Raw genomic sequence first — 22,300 nt, forward strand, 5'->3', positions numbered from 1 at the left:
AATGGTATTTAGTAGTCTTTCCTTCAGCATCTTACATTCACAATGGCTTCATATCAAATAGTCTTTCATACCAACTGACTCTAACATTCTCCATTCTTTTTCTTTACCTGTTTTTCCGCTTTGCTTGCCTTTTTTCTTAGTTTCATCCATAGTTAATCATTTATTGTTCTGAGAAGATTTGTTACCTCCGCCAAGGAATGGTGGAGATTATGTTTTCATCTGGGTTTGTCCTATTTGTTTGTCTGTTTGTTTGTTTGTCTGTTAGCAAGATGACTCAAAAAGTTATGGATGGATTTTGATGAAATTTTCAGGAAATGTTGATGCTGGCACAAGGAACAAGTGATTACATTTTGGTGGTGATCAAGGGAGAGGAGGGGGGTGGGGGGTGGGGTGGGTGGTTTGTAGTTTGTTTGTCTGTTAGCAAGATGACTCGAAAGTTACAGAAGGATTTTGATGAAATTTTCAGGAAGTGTTGATAGTGGCACAGGAACAAATGATTACATTTTGGTGGTGATTGGTGGGGGGGGGACTGATCTGTCTTGGCGGAGGTCTGCCCTCTCTGACGCTTTCTAGTTACTCTGTCCTCATTTTCAGGTATTGTTAATGCCGCCAGGAGGTATTGTGATCACTTTGCTTTGTGTGTTCGTTTGTTTGTTAGCAAGATAACTCAAAAAGTTATGGACGGATTTTCAGGAAATTTTCAGGAAATGTTGATACTGGCACAAGGTAAAATGATTAAATTTTGGTGGTGATGGGGGGGGGCAGATCTCTCGGCGAGGTCTGCGCTCTCTGAATGCTTTTCTTGTTTTCTTTGTTGACAATACATTTTTTGGTGTTTTTAAATGCTTTGCTAAGGATCAGGCTATTATATACAGTAATCATTGGGCCTCTGAAAGTATAAAATGTTAGTTACATCATATCATTCAATAACACTGATGTATTGATGGAGTGAAAAGCTTTTCATGTTATTCTATGTCCTCTACAAGGCAAAACAATACTAGACCCAATTTCTATATAAAGCCATCAAAATATTCATATTCAGCATTTTAAGATAGCATATGTGATACGACTGTCCAGCTAGTTACTAGCTCCTTCTATTTCAACTGGGGACCAGTGAAAACAGGTAGCAGTACTTCAGTACATCAGTGCTCAAGTAAGAAAGTTTATTTCTTAACTTTAAAAATCACTCTTGATAGAAAAATACACAACAGATGGAGAAGGACAAAGGTCACTGTCTGTCTGGATCAAAAACAGTCTTTTCCCTTTAGTCTGTCCTGGGTCATATGGTTGGTTATGGTTATCACTGAATGGGTCCAGTCTTATTTACTTTCACAAGTTAAAGCTCCAAGTGGAAACCAACGACAGCGGAAACACAAAAGTAATCAACACAATTTATATAAGTGATTCCCCCACAGCTGTAAAATATATGAGTTTTAGAAACGTGAAGCTTGCACAGTCTGAGTAAAGTACAAATATTGGACAGCTGTGTACTGTGCAGCTTTTCATTAAGACTGAACTGATTTGACTCTCTTTACACTAAAACCACCAGACTACTGCACACACTTACCAAACCACCTATAATCCCTTCTCTAGATTCTCCAAGTCTGGAAATGTGCAGTAAGTATTAACTGGAACGTGACGTGTTCCTTGCTCATTGTGGGTTCAAACTTCCCCCCAGCTATTCAGTGTTTTCCATCCTGCCCGGGTCATTTCAGCAGACTTTTGTCATTAACGGTCACAAAAAAAGCTTTCCTCTTTCTAACAGCCACTCCTGAAGAAAAACAGGATAGCTGAAATAAAGTGAACTGAACTAAGTCTCAACTTAGGTTTTATTCCACACTGAACGAAAAAGTATACATTAATAAATCAGCAGTAGGGAGGGTGTAGAGAATCATAGTCAGGACACTTCAACAAACTGGATATTATCAAATTATTTTATGCCAAAATCCAGGTAGGTCAAATTAGCCCCTTTAGTGCTGTTTCTACCACCTCCTCTGCCTCAGCAGGGCGAGGAGGACATTTGTTCATACTCCGGACACTTGAGGATGGCAGGGTAGTTGGAGGAGTTCATCTGGAGGGAGGCTTCAGATGAGATGGATGAGGGGCGCGACCACGTCCCGCCCACGCATCTGGATGGAGGAACTGGCCCGAGTAATCAGAGCAGTGCTGAGGCGAGGCCGGTAGAAGCCCTGGTGAGGCCGGTACATTTCCTCTGCTGTGTAGCGCTTCATGAACAGGTACACCGACATGACTCCTGCCGTCTGGGGGGAAAATGGACACTCAGTTAGGACTGGGGGACCTCATGACTGCTAGGGATGGGAATCGTTAAGAATTTAACAATCCCGATTCCATTATCGATATTGCTTATCAATCCGATTCCTTATCGATTCTCTTATCAATTCTCATAGGGTGAGGGAATAAAAGAGTAAAAACGGGTGTGTTTGCATTAACTTTTTATATTTCCATCTTTGCACAGAAATATAACATATACAGTATGTACAAATAATAAGAACAGATGACGCTGGGCCGGTTGGGTGGTGGTGGGGGCGTACAGTGAAAGTGAAACTAAAGATGCTTTACTAATTCCTCTATTGTTGCATTTCTACTACGTGGAACCAGTTCGACTCAGCTCGGCTTGTCTCCCATTGTTGTGCACCTCATTCCTTTCCCTTCTTACCTTCGGAAACTTGTATTTGAGGAGTTACGACGATTGTTGCCCACACCAGAAACGGCCTGGTGTTCACTCTGCCGCTACATTTACAAGCGCGCTAAGTAGCGAATCAAATACGTGACATTCCTGTAAATGATTCACATGCTGTGGACAAATGTTTGAGGATATTGGGGGATTCCACCCTTTTGAAGACATGGAAGCTTTGACAGTGTTCCAAGTAAGTGGATCTGGTGTCGTCTTTTTAGACCACTTCTGCCTCAACGCCATGTTGGCTACGTTCTGACCAAAACAATGCAGCGTACGTGTGACGTCATCGTGCATACACATCGAGGCGGAATCGATAAGCAGAATCGTTAAGCAGGCAGGTAAACGATTCCAGGAATCGAACTACTGGGAACCGGTTCTCAAAAAGAACCGGTTCTCGATTCCCATCCCTAATGACCGCAGACATGTCATATGATGTGTTTTTTAGGAGGGATACGAAGATGTTAACCCATAAAGACCCAAACCGTCACCAGCAACAAAAGCATCTACTGATCTGAAATGTTGAATAACTTCTGATCCACTAATCCAGGGGTGACAGACCATTTTAGTTCAGGGGCACATACAGCCTAATGTGATATAAAGTGGGCCGGACCAGTAAATAATATAGGATAGGATATCTATAGATAGGAAAGAACTTTTGAGTGAAAAAAGTAAATTCCGTAATGAAAATGTTTACATCTACGAATGTACTTGAACATAACATGAACAAATATGAACAGCTTGAAAATTCGTTAGTAAAATAAGTGCAATGTTAACAATATTACACCTTAGTTCCTGGCCGCATTCTCCCCAATTTGATCTCCAGTGGGCCGGACCAGTAAATAATAACAGTGAAAAAAGTAAAATTATATTATGATCAGGTTTACATCAACAAAGTTTCCTTAAAAATCTGAATAACATCAACAACTTGAATTGTCTTCAGAAAAACAAATGCAATTTTAACAATATTCTCCTCGGTTTATCAGTTATCATTTACACAAGTGCATTACAATCGCAAAAAAAGATTTAGTAACAGGCAGAATATTGGTCAAATTGCATTTACTTTCTTAACACATTCCGTTTGTTCATATTTGTTCAGGTTATTCACATTTTTGTAAAAGTATAGTTTGGTAATGTAACATTTTCATGTAATTTTACTTTTTTTACACCAAAAAAAACAAAGAAAGAATTTGGGGTTGTCATTATTTATAGGTTATAATGATAATATTTTACTGGTTCTGACTCACTTGAAATCTAATTGGACTGTATATTTCTATATGTGGAACCTGAATTAAAATGATTTTGACACCAGTGATTGTTAATATTTTAGTGTAATTTTTGCATTTTCAAATCCATCCCGCGGGCCGGATTGGACCCTTTGGCGGCAGGATTTGGCCCCCGGGCCGCATGTTTCACACCTGTGCCTAGTTTATCATTTATACATGTCGATCACAACTTAGAGATCACAGTGAATCTACAAATACACAAAACATTAATAACAGGGGACTATTATTAAAATTCCACATACTTCTTTTAAGACATTTCAGATATTCATTTGTTGTAAAAGGATAGTCTGTAAATGTAAAAATTTTTGTGATTTTATTTCTTTTTACACTAAAACAAAGAGACAAACTTACAGTTTTCATTATTTATAGGTTATTATGGTAGTATTTACTGGTCTGATCCACTTTAGACTGAAATGACCTAAAATGATTTTAACATCCTTGATTGTTAATATCTTCGGTGTAATTTTTGCATTTCGTAGTTACTATGGAAACACTGTCATCTTCTACAACATTGATTCACCAGTAAAACCCACGGAGCTTGATAATGACAGTGGATGGAGACATTTGGTTTATGTTCAGTTACTTATTTTTGCTGAAAAAGTCAGTTTTTCTTCAGTTTTCTCTGCTTCTGATATAACCCTCAAATTAATATAAGCTTTTATGAACATCTACATGATCAATGAATTAACCCATAAAGACCCATTTATATCAGTTTCCAAATGAAAATTTCTCTGTATTTAGCCTTTCTTAAGTGATTTATCACCTTTTATTTTAATAGTAGATCCTCTATATTTTTGTATTTTATCAATATAAATCAGGTATTTTCCTGTATTTAATTTACTGATTATGTAGATGTTCATTAAAGCTCTGAGAAAACTGCAGAAACAGTGACTTTTTCAGTAAAATATATCATTAACTGAACATAAATCAAGTGTCTTCACCCACTGTCATTGCTCAAACTCCATGGGTTTTACTGGTGTATCAATGTTGTAGAAGATGACAGTTTTTCCATGGTAACAACGGAGCCTCTGAACGTCCAAATGGGTCATATCTGATGACCATGAAAAGATGAGAAACTGTATTTTACACCAATTATTTACATGTATTGATAAGATTAGTGGATCAACAAGTATTAAACAGTTTAGATCAGTAGATGCTTTTGGTTGGTGATGGATGTTTAGGTTTTTATGGGTTAAATATAGGACAATAGATTTTCACTGAAAAACAAAATATAGAGGATAATATAAGGAAATGGTGATAAATCAAGTGATTTAAAACAGTTAAATAGAGAGAAAATTCATTGGAAACTGCCACAAAAGTAGCACTGGGTCTTTATGGGTTAAATAATTCAATAGTACTAGTCTGATTATTGTATTTATAGAGAAAGCTGAATTATGTATTGTTATATTATGTATTTGTTGTATGTTGCTAGCCTAAGAAGTATTGAGATTGTTAGTGTTCATCTGCATTAAAAGCATTAGTGGTTAGTCCAATTAAACCTGCAGTTTGTGCAACATTTTTTTTTATGTTGCTTCAGATGACAAAAAATTACAGTGACTCTCTGACTGGCTTCTGCATCTAGATGTACAGTAAGTCTGATTTATACAAATGATGTCCTGAAACAAGGATGCAAAACAGTGTTAGGATGAAAACATTTTGCTTGACTGTAAAACTCTGATGGGATAAATTAGGCTGTCACAGTCACCAGAGTTGTATATAGATACACAGACAGGAACATGTGGACATAGCGTTTACTTGTTCAATGAGCAGATGTGTTTTGAGTTCTTTTTAGCTTTTGTTCAAATGTTGCAACAGAATCAGTCTGAAGTGATGCATAAAAAGGCTTTTAGTCAGATAAGAACAACAAAAGCAATCACAGCCCCTTAGAACAGAGAAAACCAGGAGTGAATATAACATCTGCAAATTTACAGGAACTATTACAAGTAAAATGAAAATTTAAAAAAGCACATAAGCAGTTAAATTAATAATTTATCGAGTACTATGAGAAAGACACAGAAAAATAACTGAAAATGCCATAAAACTTGTGCTACTTTATGTGCAAAACTTTGTCACAGTATTTTTCTGCAACAGTCTCTGTCATGTAATCAGAGTAACTTATATGCATGTATTATACATATTTGAGTAGGTATTTATAAGCGCTTTAACATTATGCTAACAAAATTTGGGGAGATCAAATTTTTATGTGAAAAATGTCAAATTACTGCTCGGTAACATGTGGACTTGAAATGGACATCAATTTTTTAAGCTTTACGCAAACATTCAAAACATACAGTAAACAGTAGAAAAAACAGTAAAATATTGAAAAGCCTCTTTTATTGACCTGAGAATGTGGTAACACGTGGACAGGTTGCCATAGTAACACATGGACGACTTTTACTTGCATGCATGACCCAAATGTTGACTATTTTTTAGAACAACAAGCCAAATACAATCACAATGCTTTATTTAATGTATTTAATACTAACACAGTGTTATTTACAATTTGTGGTGGTCCATACTGATATAGTTAAATTACAAAAAAGAGTAATTTCTCTGTAACAGTTCACAGATAGTCTTTTTAAATGTGACAGATTTAATACATTTAAAAAATTTTTAGATATAATCGTTAGTGTCAAATTTGAGCTATATTTTTATGTCTGAGGCATGGCTATGGTGTAAAAAGTACAATCGATAAAATCAGCTATAATTTTTTTTTTTTTTTTTCCTACAAATGGTACTTTAACCCTTTCATGCATAGTGGTCACTCCAGTGGACAGTTCTTCTCCAGTGTTCTCTTGTATAGTCATAGGTTTGGTTGTTTTAGTTCCATATCAGCCAACACAGTGGACACTTATGCACCATCCCAAACACTTCAGTTCATACAATTACTGTAACTTTGCTGTTCTTGATAAACCTGATCTGCAGTAACTTGTTTTAGTGTAAATTAATTGCTAATTGTTATTAGACTGGAATTAACAGTTTTCCGGGAAAAAAAAGGTTTTTTTTTTGTTGTTGTTTTTTTTTTGCATATCCTCCTGAAACCCAGCAATTTTGTCCTCTGTAGGGGACAAAAGTTTGACAGTTTTACTTTAAAAATGATGTGCATTACAAAGGACATTCCATTTAAAAAAATCAATCAATCAATAAAATAATTTTAAAAATGTATCTGAAAAAACTGTTGCATTATGCAGTTTCCAATCATGACAATTCTTTAGTGTAAAAAAGCCAAAACTGTCAATTTTCTTGGTCTCAGGAGGATATTCTCCATGAAATGAGTAATAACTAATATTAGAGTATGATAAAAATGTGAGAAAACAGTTGTGATTTAGCAATTAGCAGCATTAAAAATGTTTTTATTTCATAGTTTTCACACAGTATATCACTTTCTGATGAGGATTTTTTAAAAATAAATGTTTATTTGCTTCAAAACTTAAATGCATGCTGTCCAGCTGAGCGGACATTTTTATAACTCCATGAAAAATAGGTTCATAAAAAAAAAAAAAATCAATTGCATTGTTTTTTTCATGCCTAAAGAGGAATAAAAACACTCAAGAAAAAAAACTTTGACTAAGGTTCTCATAATTCATGCATGAAAGGGTTAAAAGGGATAACAGTTCCATAAAATACAGATCTTTAGCTAAAAAATGAGCCCACTTGATAAATGATGTGTGCAAATTTACTTTTTCATGTTTATGTTCACTTTTGCTTGATTGAACCCATATGTGGATCTAATGGAGAAACTAGCAAATGGCTAAAGTTTTGGTTACTTACAAAGATAAAAGGTCATTTAGGTGCATGCTTATGAAAACAGTCATGTGACAAACATAATTCATTCACATTGTTGTAGTGTAGTTACCTCAGTGAGGAGGAAGGAGATGGCAGCAAAGGCGAATGACCAGCGTACTTGTAGCTGAAGTAAGCCTCATTAGTTTTGGTTCTGTTTAACATTTCATCATTAATGTTGGAGATGTTAATACGAGACCAACGACTAACGACAGACCTAATGGAGGCAGAGACAGAAGAAAGACAGGAGCAGTTTCTAATGAATGTAAGATAATGAGGTTTGCGTGTTAAAAAACAGGGTGGGTGCATGTAATTTAGGTTATATTTGATTGATTGATGATTGATTAAAATCTTTATTTTGAACATGTAGACAGTGAAATCAAAACAAAAATCAACCAAGAAAATATCAGCACTGGTACATAAAAGGTTGATAAGTAAACAAAAGAAAAAAAATTAAATAATAAATCAGGGGTGTCAAACTCATTTTAGTTCAGGGGCTGTATTCAGCTAAATTTGATCTGAAGTGGGCCGGACCAGAAAAATAATAACATAATAACCTATAAATAATGACAACTCCAAATTTTTGTCTTTGTTTAAGTGTAAAAAAAAACAAAACATGAAATTATGAAAATACTTACTTTTATAAACTATCCAAAAAAAAAAAAAAAAAAAAAACTGAAAAAACTGAAATTTAAATTAAAAAATGTAAGAAAATTTAGTGCAATTTTAATATTATTCCTCAATTTATCATTTATCCATGTGCATTATGGATCAGATCTACAAAGACACTGAACACTGAGGAACAGGCAGAAAATAGTTCAAATGGGGCTTAATTTTCTTTAGATATTTCAGGTTGTTTATATTTGTTCAGGTTATTCACATTTTATTGTTACAGGATAGTTTGGAAATGTAAATATTTTCAAAATTCAATGTTATTTTTGTGCTAAAACAAAGAAAAAATTTAAGTTGTTAATTCTAGATTTTTTTTTTGCTTAATTCAAGATTTTTTTACTTAATTGAAGAATTTTTTTGGCTTAATTCAAGATTTTTTTTAACTTAATTGAAGAATTTTTTTGGCTTAATTCAAGATTTTTTTGCTAAATTTTAGATTTTTTTTGGCTTAATTCAAGATTTTTTTACTTAATTGAAGATTTTTTTTTTTTTTTTTTGCTTAATTCAAGATTTTTTACTTAATTGAAGATTTTTTTTGGCTTGATTCAAGATTTTTTTAACTTAATTGAAGAATGTTTTGGCTTGATTCACAATTTTTTGCCAAATTTGAGATTTTTCTTGGCTTAATTCAAGATTTTTTTACTTAATTGAAGATTTTTTTTTGGCTTTATTCAAGATTTTTTCCTTAATTCAAGCTACTTTTTTTTTTTTGCTTAATTCAATTCAAGACTGTGGAATTTTTGCACTTGGCAAAAACATCCCAGGGGCCAAACTGGACCCTTTGGCGGGCTGCATTTGGCCCCGGGCCCATGTTTGACACCCCTGAAATAATAAATGAAATGAAATTATACATGCTCGAAAAGGAGTAGGTAAAGGAGTAAAAACTTATATACTCCTACCCCCAATCTCTATTCCTTATGATCTCTATATAGCAATTATTATTTAATATGAATATCAATATTAATAATAATAATAATAATAATATAATAATATAATAATAACTAATAATAATATAATTAATAAATAATATCATACATCCTTTGTGTAAATCTTTGTGGATTTATGTGAGTAGAAGTCAAAGCAGTACCTGACAAGATAAAAAAAATCCCAGAAACAAAGGCCAGGATGGTGTGATGAGGTCGAATGTGGCCGATGTTACTGAGTACAAAACCAATGAACATGAAGAACAGGCTGACCAGAGGGAAGGAGTGGCAGAACGGATCATCTCTGAAAGGACAGAAACAAACTGGGGTTAGATAAGGACAGGAACTCATATGGATCATAGTTTATTTGAAAGACTGGCCTGAAACCTTCCCGCATTTTCTTTTCTGGCTTTCTCAAACTGTAATGGAAATGAAGTAGCAGCAAGACAGAGTTCAGGACTTCTAAGAAGATGGAGTTGGGACTCCCTGCTGAGAAAACGCTACAGTCCATCCCAGAAGTAAAGAGAGATGCGCTACTTCTTTCCAGACCCCCACTGGGTTCTCCATTACACAAACTGTTACCCTTCCCAGTAAGTGGACCAGATGTTTTAGACCATAAACTTTAGTTGGGAATTTAATTAGTCTGGCAAAGTAAAGATTGTGCAGTAAACTGTCATAGAAATCAACTGCAGACAACAACAACAACAAAGTGCAATGTGGGTTTTTTCAACTAACCCATAAAGACCCAGTGTGACATTTGTTGCAGTTCCCAAATGAATTTTTCTCAATATTTAACCATTCTTAAGTGGTTTATAACCATTTATTGTAATATTATCTTATTATTTTGTGTTTTTTTCTGTGAAAATCAGGTATTTTCCAACATTAATGTACTAAACATATAGATGTTCATAAAAGTTCAGGATAAAGTTAAGGATAATTATATAAAAAATAAAAAAAAAAGAAAGAAAGAAACAGTGACTTTTACAGCAAAATCTATCATTAACTGAACTTAAACCAAGTGTCTCCATCCACTGTCATTGATCCAACTCCATGGGTTTTACTGGTGAATCAATGTTGTAGAAGATGACTGTGTTTCCACGGTAACTACGGAGCCTCTTAACGTCCAAATGGGTCATATCTGATGACCATGAAAGATGACAAACTGATTTTACACCAATTATTACATGTATTGATAGGATTAGTGGATCAACAGGTATTAAATAGTTTAGCTCAGTAGATGTTTGGGTCTTATGGGTTAATAATTAGAAAAAAATTAGATCTTAGACTTGACTTCTGTATTCTATATTCATCTAAGTAACAATTAATGCACATAATATTTCAGCCAGTTTTTCTAGAAAGAATACATTTTATGCTCTAACTCACAGGTGTCAAACATGCTGCCCGGGGGCCAAATTCGGCCCGCCAAAGGGTCCAGTCTGGCCCTTGGGATGAATTTGTGAAATGCAAAAATAGACATTAAGAAAATAACAATCATTTTAGTTCAGGTTCCACATGCAGACCAATTCAATCTCCAGTGGGTCAGACCAGTCAAATACTATCACAATAATCTATAAATACTCACAACTCCACATTTTTGTCTTTGTAAATGTAAATTTTTCATGAATTTACACCAAAACGAAGTATAATTAAAAAAAAAAAAAAGTGATAATCTGAACAAATGTGAAGAACTTGAAATGTCTTTAGAAAAATAAGCGCTATTTTAACAATATTCTGCCTGATACTAAATGTTTTGTGTATTTGTAGATCCACTGTGATCTGTACGTTACAATGAACATGTGGAAATGATAAACTGAAGCAGAATATTGTTAAAATTACACTTATTTTTTTCAGTTTGTTCAAGTTATTCACATTGTTTGAAAGGACAGTTTGTGGATGTAAACATTTTCATTGTTTAATTTGACTTTTTTCCCTGTAAAATATAGAGAAAAGTTTGGAGTTGACGTTATTTGTATATTATTATTTATTATTTTACTGGTTCGGCCCACTGCAGATCAAATTAAGCTGAAAGTGGCCCCTGAACTAAAATGAGTTTGACACCCCTGCTCTAACTGAACACCTGAAACTTTCTTCTCTGTCTTTTTTCCAACTCTGGGAGTTTTCTGTCTCACATGCACACTTCTTCACTCATTGCACTTCTCAACTTTTCACTTCTGCTCTCCTCACGCCCACACCTTGACAACTGTATTCCTGTGTCTACTTCTTTCACTTGCAGAATGTGAAATTCTTCTATCCAGTCCATGTCAGAAAATCCTCCTTTTAATTATCCTTTTAATGCAATGTATTAAATGTAACAGTGCTCTCTCTGGCTTGCACAGCACGGACTAAAGACTGAAGGAAGTTAGAAAATGGATTCTTTTTACATACATACACATTTACTGAATTGCTTTCATAGTTTTTTTTTATAGCTACTGTATGCTGGTGACTTTACACAATGCATTATGCAACCTCCAGTCAAGACTGTGAAGCCAAACAAGCATCTAGCTGATCAGTGGCACTGCCAGTGCTGTTTGTCATCATAACAGTCCCTTTTTTAACATCCTTCATCCCTGACACCAAAGCCCACCTTTGGGACAGACGATCAGACCCCGACAGCTCTTGACAGCATCGCTCTGAGTAATCCCCACTGCTGTGCACAGGCACTTCAGCTCTTTTGCGTATTCATGTGTGTTAACCCAACAGGGTGCCTCTCCAAAATGAAAATGGCATCCTTAATTTTTTTTTTTAACACACCCATCACTTACTGTGAGCCATACTGGTGTTTTGAGCTGGAGTCCAGGAGCCACACAAACCTCATATGATTGACACTAAAGGGCAGAGGTCACACATCAGATTACTTTGGCTTTGTTTATAAAGTCACTAGAACCTAATAACTGATCAGGGCCTGTGCACTTGACAACAACTGTTTTACTTCTTTTGTTCAACTTCAACTTTGTTCAACTCTAGATTTTGTCAGGTTCTCCCTTTGTTATGAACTAGAATTCCTAAACCAGTGGTTCCCAACCTTTTTTGGATTGTGACCCCATTTAAACATCACAAATTTCTGGTGACCCCAGACATTGAAATGGAGACATTATTTTTGCTAAAAATTAATTTGTTTTTGATCATGTAATAGTTTGCTATTCTATGTTGCAAATAAACGTTAATTTTAGACAACATTTAGTCTATATAATGTATTATTATGGACAGAGGCAGAAAAGCCAGGTGTAGATTACTGCACAAAGTGAGAATTTGATTTTCCTTGGTCACGATATGTACAGTCAGTCCAGCTTGGATTTACAAGGCTGACAATTAATACTGAACAAACAATAACTCAAACTATGAATTATGAAAGAGCTGCAGCATCTGAAACTGACCACAATGAACATTTGACAGATAAACAGAACCACAGTGCTTCAGTTTCAGCTTCACAGTTTGTCTTTTATGTACTGGGATTGTCTCTATCAACTCACCATATGTTTTTTATTATTAAGTTTTTATTTATTTTTATCAATTACTAGAAATTTCAGGGGACCCCATTTGAAATCCAGGTGAGCCCACATGGGTCCTGACCCCAAGGTTGAAAAACACTGTCCTAAAGCATCACACATCTGTTGTTCCCATTTCTCCAAAATGGGGAGTGAGGAGATTTCAGATGAGTTAGAGTCGAAATGGATAAATACAGATTAACTTTACTGATCCCAAGGGGAAAATTTACTTTCTTAACCCATAAAGACCCAATAAAGCCCCAGGTGACACAAACCATCTACTGATCTAAACTGTTTAATACCATGTGATCCACTAATCTATCAATACATGTAAAAAATTGGTGTAAAATGCAGTTTGTCATCTTTTCATGGTCATCAGATATGACCCATTTGGACGTTCAATAGGCTCCAAAAGTTATCATGGAAACTGTCATTCTTCTACAACATTGATTCACCAGTAAAATCCATGGAGTTGGATCAGTGACAGTGGATGGACACACTGGGTTTATACTCAGTTAATGAGAGATTTTGTTGAAAAAGTCATTTTGTCTTCAGTTTGCACTGTTTTTGATATAATAACCCTCAACTTTAATCTAAGCTTTTATGAACATCTATATGATCGGTGAATTAAATACAGAAAAATACATGATTATCACAAAAAAAAGCACAACTTACAGAGTATACTATTAAAATAATTGGAGATGAATCACTTAAGAAAGGTTAAAATAAAGAGAAAATCAATTTGGGAACTGGCACAAAAGCAGCACTGGGTCTTTATGGGTTAAACAACTCAATAAAATAAAAAGGAAGAAAGTTTTAATCATCAGCTAAGGTATTGTGGACAGTGATGACAGTGTGCATGAAGGGTCTTCTAGACCTCTCAGTCCTGCATATTAATAATGTTCTACTTTGTCAGAAACACATGAAGAGGATGATCTGGATTTTCTAAGATGCTCTCCATCTATCTCAGTCTGCATCTCAAAAGCACATGCTGTTCACATAATGACCTCAGCTCATTCATTTGCAAGTCATTCAACGGCTGAACTTTCTAAGACTCAACTGAATACAGTCTTTCCCTCTATCTGTGCTCTCTGAGAAAAATTTAAGTGATCTACAAGCTCAAACGTTTCCAAGATAATGCGTTTCACTTCTAAAAAGAACATAAACAGCAAGCTGCTCACAGCGATACTGGGTCACTCTAACCGCTCTTTGCAATAAGCCATTATGTTGGGTAGGATCATGGCAAAAAAAAAATTGTTATCCTGAGAGTGTACAAAATCAGTTTCCCTGCTTTGATTTAGGCTGAATGACATGGCTTCTTATCTGTATTTAAAAAAAAAAGCAGCATAGTCTGTTCATTGCCCATGCCCATCACAAGGTCTTTAAAATCTGGGGACCTTTTATTCAACACAATAGGAAGGAAATGCATCAACCCGGGATGCAGTTTTATCAGACTGTATTGTACTGTACTGTACAGACTCTTATCTGTGACCTTCAGTCCACCTGTGCTTGTCAGTGCCAACTACCCATTAGCCTTGGGGAAGCTTACAGCCATGTGCTATCTGAGTGATTCAATCTGGGTTTTTTTTTCTGCCATCCATACAATAATCTGTATATTACTGAGTGAATATACTGGAGATCCGACCTCTCTCCCCATTAATCACTGATTGTAAGAGATACTTACTCAATACGCTGACAGTGGACTCAGAGGTCATCTGGACATTAGTAGGCATCACATACTCAATGGTAAAACACCGGCCTTTTTCATCTCCTGGAACAAAAGAGGAAATATATGCATAGTGGGAGTACATTTGACATAAATTGAAAAAAAAGGATCCAACACAAGGATCATTAGAACAATATGATTAGGAACAGCAAAGACAGCCTTAGTTAAAATCATCAGAATGCTGCACTTATCAGCAACTTTTACCATTTTTTATTTTATTTTATTTTTTTATACTATATATACTTTTACTTTTATACTACCACTAGCATCACAGGTTCTAGATGTGATCGTTTTTATGCTGTTGTGTATTTGCGCATACTGTACTGCATTGTCCAGCAGTCACCGCCAAAGCGTTCTGGGTATAGCAGTGTGATTGTAAAGCGATTGCATTCCAAAATTACTAATATCTCCCAAAATATTGGACCAATCAACTTGCCATTTTCGCTAGTCTGTTCCTGACCAAAAATACAGAAGTATGCCAAACTGCAGCAGTCAGCTCTTTACGGATTTTGTATGAATCCTGAGACACACATACACACTAGGGTGGTCCTTATTTTTCAACTTTCTAATGTTCATGCTCTCACCCCACCAATTTGTTAGGATAAATAAAAAAAAAAATTCTGGCACAATTTTAGGAACATTAACCAATATTTAGAGGTTGCTCAAGAAGTTTAAAATATAACACAGTTAACCGTATTCGGTGTTTTTCGCATGTTATATGCTGCATTGTGTGCCAGGCTTCTGGCATGCTGTTTAATGATTTATGGCTGAAATTGGTTCATTTGATCATGTAGATCTAGGCATTATGTATTCTGACTGTTGGTAACCACATGTGGTGGTTTTACCCAGTCAGCACATCACTAGATAAAGCTTAAAATGTCCATATTACTTGGATTTGCTGACCTCATCTCCTAATTTTGGGTTTCCCTCAAAAGGTGCTGCTGTGCACAATTTGTGTGAAATCACTGTTTAGTGTTTCAGTAGTGGTATGTCTTTGACAGTAAAACATATCAATCTGAGTGAAAGACAGACAATACTCCGATGCAAGAAAGGCCACGCTGCTCAGTGCTCCAGAGTGACAGCAGTGTTAATCAACATTATCATCATGCATCTTTCAGTTCAATATTCAGTCATGAATGCAGGACACTATTTTTGTTCATTTGTTTCTTGCTACTTTGTAACATACTTGTAATATACATGTGACAACAGTTATGATCACTCAACTGAAGACAAGACGATAATTCTGACTTGAGTTCTACGATCTTTTGCGAATACATGCATGAACTTTTTTGGCTTGTTTATTCCTTTTTATGGATATATTATGTAGTTGTGCACATGTAGTTAATGTGTGGGTGTTAATAAAAGCAAGGTTGCATTCCATTTTGTAATGTGGCGTGCGTTTGTAAGAACGGTGAAATTTATGCAATATTTAACGATTTTGGAAATGTTCAAAGGCCTTGAGCTACCCCCTGATATTTTCAAAACAATCTGAAATTTTGCACAGTTTGTTTTTATTGGCATCCTAACAAATTTGGGGGGTGAGAGTCGAACATTTCCAAAAAAAAAACAATTTTGACCCCATATAAGGACCACCCTAATACACACACGCACACAGAGGCCACTTGGCTTTTATACTAGAGATTAGTGAACAAATCAGCTGTGAATCCTGCTTTTTGTAATCGTGACGCTTTTGAATGGCACTATTGCAAATGTAATCTGCAGATTTAAAAAAAAAAAAAAAAAATCATATGAGATTTCTGATGCCCAAATTTGAGAGAAGAACACACAGCTTTATCTTTTGTCACCTTCTCTTGTGTCGTTTTGACACTTGGAGTAAGTGTCAAAAGTCTGGCACAAAAATCCACACTGCTCCAACTGATGTTTTCCATCAGCAGCTCCTCAACACTATAGATGTGGGAAAACATGACATGTGGTTAGTATATGTATTTAGATTTTATACTGTATGCTATGTTTTGTTTAAAAAAAATGGTTTAGCCTCAAGTGAAATCTGTATGAACACATAGTAACATTATAGTTACATTTTCCCCTAAAACATTACAATGTGATGCATTATACATAGCCTAATGCATGATATGCATCGGGCTGGATCAATTAGCCTGTGTTGTTGGACTGAGGCTGTGCTTTTAGTCATTAAAAGGGTTGGTAAAATGTATGATGTAAGTGCGTGTTCTCCACATCACTCATTGTATAAGATGTCTGTACACAATTCGACATAGCTGTGCTGTTTTTACATTCGTCAGCTGAAGAGAAAAAACTTTTCATGCAAAAAACCAAGCCTGAGTTGTGACAGTTTTTAGAAGTCAGTCATAATCTAATGGTCAACAAACAAAGCGTCATCTCTATACACACAGTAAACAAAGGACTACTAGGAGAGTAAGAAAGAACTAAGGTCCAGCAGTTATATATTTTAAATACGTAATAATTACACAAGACAGTTTATATTTGACAGATTTAATAACACTGGTCAACAACAAATTTCTTGTTTAAGTTTTTTGAGCTGATTTAGGATAATTTTGGTGTGCTGAATCCAAAAATCACATTAATTTTGCTCAATCAGGTCAACTTTCTGAACTAAGCTACATATTGGCTTTTTAACATTTTTGCTTACATTTATGGGCATTTTCACATCATATGATACAAAATTCTTTCATATTTCTTGCAACAAACGAGTTCTGAAGATTTTACCAATTTATGATTAATGTTTTTTTTTAATATTACAGGTGAATGAAATGGCTTCGACTAGAAGATCTTGCAAAAATAAGCCTGACATATTCTGCTACATCTGCGGTGAATACACCATTGTACCTAACAGGAATCCTGTTAGAAAATGATTTTTTTTCTCTTAAAACCTATTTTAGGTGAGAACTATATAAAAAAAACAACTGATAAAGTCACAAAAATGTAATCAATTTTGTGAGAAGATCAAATTTTTCAAAATCAAATTAACAAAAAAACCTGACCTGATTGAGAAAAACAGATGTCATTTTTGGATTTAGCGGTGCAAAATGGTCCTAATTCAGTTGAAAAAACCTAGACAACCTGCAAAAAACATTTTTTTTGTAACCCAGTGTAATCAGACACAACTAATTACTCAAAACGTATTTTGATTATGTCTTATAATATGTCTGGAGGGGATTTTAATTATGATGGATGGGCTAATAATGCAGATGACTATTGGATACATTTTTAACTGCCCTGCTGCATTTCAATGATTTTTTCACATTAACTATTATCTATTATTAGTGTAAGTGCTTCCTGGAGCTCCACTATTCTTGGATATTAAAGAGCTCACTTACAGGTATGGAAGGTTTCTGTAATAACAGTCATGCGTGTAGAGTTTTATTTTGAAGCAAGAAAACACATCATTTATTACTATTCGTATTATACCTTCTCTTCACAAGAAAACCTGCTTTTGCACCTGTAATGTAATTTTTAAGATGGTGTCTTGCATGTTGCACTGAACTAGGCTTGACAGGAAGATAAAAATATTATAAACAACTAAAAAAAAATAAAAAATTAACTAGTTTTATTTAAAGCCAACATAATATTTATGCATCTTGTCCTGTTTCTGCCTGTGTTTTGTAATCTGCTACACATACAGTGGGCTGCTCGATGCCCTATATTGAACATGACTTACAGCACTTACAGTGTGAGCGTGGGCCGTATGTGGGTAAAGATCCTATACATGAACTCATGCTGAAACAAACTGCTGACACCCAATGAAATCAAACCAACATCAATCAGCCAAAACACCACGTAACCTAATTCACAATCTCTGTTGCAACTGCATATTGTGATAGTGTGTAGTAATTCTTTCTGGGTCAAACAGTGTGCACCAGAACAGTTAAGTGGGCAATAAGGCCACTCAATTTCCCCTAAAACAAATACTGGACCATTAGTCCTTTTATAGCAATGTCCTGCTGCAAGTCTGTTACCTAATCACAACTGGACTGTCTACGTGATTAACTGGTCAACCCTGAAACACCACAGAGCAGGCCAGCTGTGGTTCACTGGTTGAGGGAATGAGAGATTTGCAGAAATCTGTTGCAATTTTTATGTCGATGACGTTTTTTTTTTTTTTTTTTTTTTCGTCATTATTGTCTATATTAACCCATAAAGACTCAAACCACCACCAGTGGCCAAAAGCATCTGCTGATCTAAAATGTTTAAATACTTGTTGATCCACTAATCCTATCAATACATGTAAATAATTGGTGTAAAAATACAACGCATCATCTTCTTATGGTCATCAAATACTACCCATTTGGCTCCATGGTGAACGTGGATACTGTTATCGTCTGAAAACATTGATTCACCAGTAAAACCTATGGAGTTTGATAAATGACAGTGGATGGAGAAACTTGGTTTTTGTTCAGTTACTGAGACTTTTTCTTCAGTTTTCTCTGTTTCTGTTACAATAACCCCCAACTTTAATCTGAGCTTCTATGAACATCTATATGATCAGCGAATTAAATATAGGAAAATATATGATATTCACTGAAAAACACAAAAAAACTAAGGGATAATATAATAATAAATGGTAACAACTGGTTCCAGGCACAACAAACCCCGCCCCTCGCACATATTGTAGCTTATTTTGGCATCGATCCAGCTGATGTCATCATGTCTATATGTGTGCTGATATCAGCATATCACAAGTAAACTGAAACAAAACTGATGGTTCTAGAGACATTGAAATTTCGTTCCCATTATAAATATATGGAGAAGAAAATAGATTTTAAAAAATTCATAAAATATGTGAACTTCGACCTACTTTTCCCAAAATGTAACCACATATATTATGGGTCACTGTCAATATATAAACCCAATTGGTATGAATTCAACCAATACTTTTGCTGCCGCAGACATGTGAAATTTCACCCATTATAAGTAAATGATGAAAAAAAAGATTAAAAAAATTAATTAAAAAAATTTGAACTTTGACCTACTGTTCTTAAAATGTAGTCAGATCTATTCTGGGTCACTGGCAATCTATAAACCCAATTGGTATAAATTCAACCAATAGTTTTGCTGCTAGAGTGTTAACAAACAAACAAACCCAACCAAAAACAATACCCCTTGCCTCCCATTCAGGGGGTAGGGCAATAAGTCACTTAAAATGGTTAAATAAGATTAAAATCCATTTGGAAACTGCCACAAAAATAGCACTGGGCCTTTATGGGTTAATCCACAATAGGGATGGATATAGTTTTATATCTAACAGTAGTCACACAATTCACTGTAGCTCTTACTAAAGGGGCTAGATGGTAAGAGTAAAAGTTAATACCTGGTTTACTCTGGTACAACACTTGTCTGGAGGGTTGTTTATCTAAGGAAAGAATAGAATCTAACAGTTAGTGTTTTTCCCAATTAAGACCTCCAGGCATGCCTGCATGATGTTGGAGGAGGGGGGGATATCTACGTTTTACTAAGCAAAAGGTGTGTGTGCATGCACAGCGGATATGCATAAGGTTGTGTAACTACATGTAATGTCATTGTGGGTCAAGAAGAAGGAAAGTGAAACTGCATTCAAAGAATGGGTTTTCTGCACAATTCCACATTGCCACCAGTGATTGAGAGTAGAAATTAAGAAATTACTGGGTAAGTCATGAGGAAAGAAGTCTTATAAAGCAACCAGTCAAGTAGTGTTATATAGCTTACACTTTCAAGGATGCAAAGTACAAGAAAAATACAGTTAGTGCAGTTTGAGGCTCATATACAAAAGGTGAAAGAAAAGTTCATGGTCATGCTACAGTATCCAAACACTAAGGAAAGAATACTCTTCTATACTTGCAGCGGACAAGTAAGTAGTAGGTTAAAAGGGAAAGAGAGAGAGAAAGGGGTGGGGTGGGGGTGTTTACGTGCAATACACAACAAAATAAAAACTACACATTCAGGACAGAGCATAGTTAAATCTTAGTCAGCAAGTATTTTTACTGTCCTGGTCAGAAATAGTTCACCTGTGGTTAAACCTCAAGAAAAAACTACATAGTGCTCCTGGTGGTTAAATACCCATGGGTACCTGTTTATTTTCAGACATGTGTGATTATTCCACAGAAGGTATTAAAATTGCATGAAATGTTTTTCTTTGGCATAGCTTTGCCCCAGGCATCATCACCAACGATTCAAAATGCAAGACACGTGTAGCAGAAGATTTTAAAAATATATATTTAGTCAATAATAGAAAAACTGCTGTGTGGAAAAAACACTTGCACAGAAATCTTAATGAACCCAGACTTTAACTCTGCATTTTATTCTTTCCATTGGGATCTCTGTTTGAAATTGCAGTGCATAAGGAGTCTGATTAAACAAAATAAATAAAAAATCTAATCTAATAGAAACAATGTCTACATGTTTATGTACTTAAAAACTCACCAGCCAGGAAGCAAACCCTCCAGAGGCCGGAGTGGAGGGACATGCGTATCTCCGTGCTCTGGTTCAGAGGAAGGATGACGCCCTCCTCCAGGTAGAGCCAGTAGTCGGTGCTCACGGCGATGCCTAAAAGGCCGAGGCCGCAAACAGCGAACACGCTGCTCAGCAACGTTAGCGCCTTCCTGCCACATAGGCTCATACCACAGCCTCAACAGCAGGGGGGCGCCGCCGCAGAAAAGGGAGCTGGAAGAAAATATAGACTTATTCATATACAGTACGTGACATTACGCTATATATTTACCGATTTTACATAGAGCTGGGAAATATGACCACAACACTCATGATTAATTTCAATGTTGTGGACAATCTACAATTTTAGTCAATTAATCTCTGGCTACATGACTTGAAGGCAAAACTTGATGACGAAATACAACTTTTTTTACAATTGATATATCTTTGTACAAGAAGCAAACTGGTTGCATTTTGAGTTTTTATCGAAAAAGAAAAGTCTCAATGGAAAAAAAATGTCTCAGTTTTGTAATTTCTCCTTTTTGAGTGATATTAAGACAACAAAACCTCAATTAAACTGATCATTAATTCACCATAATTGCCCTAATTTTAGCCAATGAACTGCAGCATTATTCTGTTAGTTTTATTGTCATTATTTTCCCATCCCATTGTTGCTATGGTAATACTGCCCACCATCACATTCATACCGATAAATTGAGTTCATTACCACAGTGATGTAGCTTGGTTTAACCTTTCTGAAGCAGAAGTCGAAAAAAGAGGGGGGAAGAGGAATATATTTTAGGCTGAAAAATCCACACAAACATAATAAGTACAGTAACCACTTTGAGTACTTTTAACACTGCCCACTATTCTTACTTTATGACACTATAAAGGAGTGAAACCGTCGTCTGTGTTGTTACTTGAAATAGTACCGCCTCTTCTTAGTATGTGAGCAGCAACACTCCACTGAAAGTGTTGGTGCAGCAAAAACTGTATGCCCCACAATCAAAAAAATTGGCAAACACAGCAGTCTGCACCCCCCCACTACTCAGGGGCCGACAACTGCAACACTACCCCCTTAGGTTATGCAACAGTAATCATGTTTACCATTACCCAGTTACGTCAAAAACCGTACTACACCTGGTCATTATGCTAAATCATCAAGATATACTATTCCAGTACATATTTCGTATCACCACTGCCTGGTCATTAATGCCACTATCAGCTATGTTTTATCATTCTGCATTTATATGTGAATAATTAAATTCCATATACTAACAACCATAACGACACACAAAATGTATAAATATAAATCTTTTCCGAAACGT

At 35.4% G+C, this 22,300-nt stretch overlaps 1 pseudogene; it reads right to left on the reverse strand.

Annotated features, from left to right (window-relative positions):
• Window positions 1–1,864: 1,864 nt before the first annotated feature.
• On the reverse strand, window positions 1,865–21,200 carry LOC115420800 (voltage-dependent calcium channel gamma-5 subunit-like; annotated as a pseudogene).
• Window positions 21,201–22,300: the final 1,100 nt, after the last annotated feature.

This window comes from Sphaeramia orbicularis, chromosome 1 (assembly GCF_902148855.1).
Source record: "Sphaeramia orbicularis chromosome 1, fSphaOr1.1, whole genome shotgun sequence".
NCBI lineage: Eukaryota > Metazoa > Chordata > Actinopteri > Kurtiformes > Apogonidae > Sphaeramia > Sphaeramia orbicularis.